The sequence below is a fragment of the Octopus bimaculoides genome, chromosome 3 (genome assembly GCF_001194135.2).
Source record: "Octopus bimaculoides isolate UCB-OBI-ISO-001 chromosome 3, ASM119413v2, whole genome shotgun sequence".
NCBI lineage: Eukaryota > Metazoa > Mollusca > Cephalopoda > Octopoda > Octopodidae > Octopus > Octopus bimaculoides.
The window spans coordinates 142,474,729-142,477,918 of record NC_068983.1 but is presented as its reverse complement, the minus strand read 5'-3'; the positions used below and the strand labels follow the sequence as shown (position 1 = coordinate 142,477,918).

The window sequence follows — 3,190 nt, the reverse complement described above, 5'->3', positions numbered from 1 at the left end:
AGAGGGGACAAACAAGGATAGACAAAAGGATTAAGTCGATTACATAGGCCCAGTGTGTAACTGGTACTTAATTTATCGTCCCCGAAAGGATGAAAGGCAAAGTCGACCTCGGCGGAATTTGAATTCAGAATGTAACAGCAGACGAAATACCGCTAAGCATTTCGCCCGGCTTGCTAATGATTCTGCCAGCTCGCCGCCTTCACATATAAATTATATAAATTAGTGCAAAAATTTCACTAAGTAGACTGATTAGACTGCAACAACAGAAATAGTATCAATAACAATTTCCCAACAACTTCTTGACCACATAGTTTTGATTTATACCGCATTTTAGTTACAACTTTCCAAGAAGGGGCCAATCACTGGTTCACTGCATTTAGGGTGGCAAGTGTATAGCTCGGGCAGAAGAAATATCACAAGTATTTTGGTATGAATCACAAGTTTACCGATTTTGCCACTGATGCTTACATCTTCCATCCATATATGATTCTGAAAGGCATACACATACACACTGTGCACTGGGAACGATTTTAAACGTCACATTCAAATCTTTTTGTTCCGTATACTCGTGAATTTAGCTTTTTCAGAAATAATACGAAAGGGGACAAAATGTTACCTATACCAACCCTTTTTTTCCTTCAGTCTACTAAAATATGAAGCAATCTGTAATAACATGTTTAGAAATAATAACATGTGTAATTCATGTAATAACATGTGTTTAGAAAATACCTTATTTCCCAAAAATTGCTGAGCTGAAAGCTGACTGTGGACAAAGCGCGGAATGAAAGAAATAGTTATTGATGCAGAAGCAAAGAGGAGACAGAAATATAAAGTTATAGAAAGCACAAGTGAGCGGGAAGAGAAACCAGTTAAGTTACCAGCCATGATGTGAACGCATCTATTGAAGATGTTAGCCTCAAATATCTGGGTTAGACTTGAAACCAAATACCTGATTTAATAAACAACAATGGTAATTAGATTAGAATTGGAAAAACAGCAGCAGCAAGAACTACATAAACAATAACAGTAACAACAATAACAGCAGTAATAATGACTCCATAAACAATAACAATAATAACTCCACAAACAACAACAATAACAAAATTACAGGAATAAGTACAATCTGGATATATATTATGCTGAGATAAACGTACAAAATGGCGTGTTTTTTTGCGTACATCGCATTAACCATTTAATATATTTCAAGGTTAAATGATATCTTATATTGTGACACGTTCAGATTTTACATTACGTATCAGCCAAAACTGGGGCAGTTTTATCCATGTTCCATTTTATTTTTAGATAATTTTATTCTAAGATTTCTTTGACGATTCAAAAGTTGACCTTGATGGAATCTGTGTTATCGCTCTTACAGAAGTTACAATCGGCAATGAAATGAGAGAGAAAGTAAGTAAAAAGCTTGACAAATTGCCTTTATTTATTTAGTCACATTACGTTCTGAGTTCAAATCATGTTGAGCTCAGTTAGGGTTTTTAGCCTTCACAGATCGATAACAGTGTACCAATCGAGTCATCGTGGTTGATTTTTTAGCGATCCTCATAAGAATAAATTGTAATTGATTAAGTCTTCTTATTTGAAGGCTGATGTATGATTAACTGAAAAGAAATTCGTATATTATTTTCATGATTTAAGAATTTACGTCTCATTTTATCAATGCAACGCTGTCTATGGTCAAGATATTTATCCCTCGATGGCCCAGTCACCAGACATTAATAAGGTACCTCAAAGTACCATAAATGAACACTGCAACCAAATGCTGCATTGTAAATGTTTCGAGAGATTTTAGTGAAATGCTAAAAATAACCGCATCAAATAATATATGTAAATAAGTATATGTAAATATGTACCATGTTTAACCAGTCCCAACAGAACAACCGGTGCCCCTACTATTTTATTGCTCTCTGATCGTTCATAATACAATGGCTCTATTTATGAACTTTTGTTCAACTTCTGGAATGCAGTTTCCACTCAGTTTTCTCGATTTTAATTTCTTAACTACAATAGACATGCATCTCATTCAAGAAATAAATAGAAGGATGAGAGGGAATTAATAATGGTCTGTTATGATTATGATAATTAGTGGATATAAGCAGTTGAAAAGTAGAAAAAATTAGTTTGCCGTGAGGAAGAGGTCATATCTAACATTTCGAGTGTTTATGAGTGTATGCATATAATGCAAATGCATGTGCAAGTATGTGTGCGTATATGTGTATATGTGTCTACGCTAATTTCCCTACTCAACCCATTGTTTCGTCGCTAACAGTCTACTATCGTCAGAATAATGTCACATATAGAGTATGTGTTGCCATCTGCCAGTATATTTCACAAATTATTTTTTGCTCATTTTCCCCATTTGCATTACTTTTCATGGTACAGATTGTATCATGTTTTTACTTCATTTTTTAATCGAAGTTGTTACTATTTTCGTCATAATTTATGTTTTAAAAAATAATATTGCAATAGATACATACAAACATACATACATGTGTGTGTGTGTGTGTGTGTGTGTGTGTGTGTGTGTGTGTATTTGTGATTCGACTTTTCATCATCTTTCTGCCAGATGTCTAAAAGAAATTTGTCTTGTAATCTGCGAGGAAATAGGAGGAAATATATCAATGTGTATGCAAGGGCATATGCACATATACACTTGCATACACGTTGATATATATATCATTTTTCTTTTTCGTTTCTCCCACCATTAGTATTGTTGATATCATTATTTTTCCCGTTCACAACTTGGTTTGTAAATTACCAGATTTCTCTTATTTGTAAATTACCAGATTTCCCTTATTTGTAAATTACCAGTTTTCCCTTATTTGTAAATTACCAGATTTCCCTAATTTGTAAATTACCAGATTTCCCCCATCTGTGTTCTCTTATTGTATCTTATTTTATTTTCATTTTATTTTATTTTTATCTCATTCTACTTCATGTTATTAAACTTTTTTGATGTCCCTCAAAAGATTCTTCACTGAAGAGAATGGCAAAGTACAAATTAAATTTTAAATTTTATTTTCATTTTTATTCTTAATTTTGATATTTTAATTGTTTATTTTCAATTATACACTTAATCACTATGATGTAAATTTTTTCTTAAATTTTTTGCATCGTTTATCGAAATGTACGTATGCATTGAATCCAGTTTTATAACAAATCTATTTCTATTTCA

At 32.6% G+C, this 3,190-nt stretch overlaps 1 long non-coding RNA gene across 1 annotated transcript in view; it reads right to left on the bottom strand.

Moving 5' to 3' along the window:
• The window catches only part of LOC128247422 (uncharacterized), a 16,207-nt gene that overhangs the window by 8,487 nt on the left and 4,530 nt on the right, over positions 1-3,190 (bottom strand). The window contains exon 2 of the long non-coding RNA XR_008263809.1: positions 879-949. This is a non-coding gene — a long non-coding RNA (uncharacterized LOC128247422). The remainder of the gene's footprint in view (positions 1-878; positions 950-3,190) is intronic.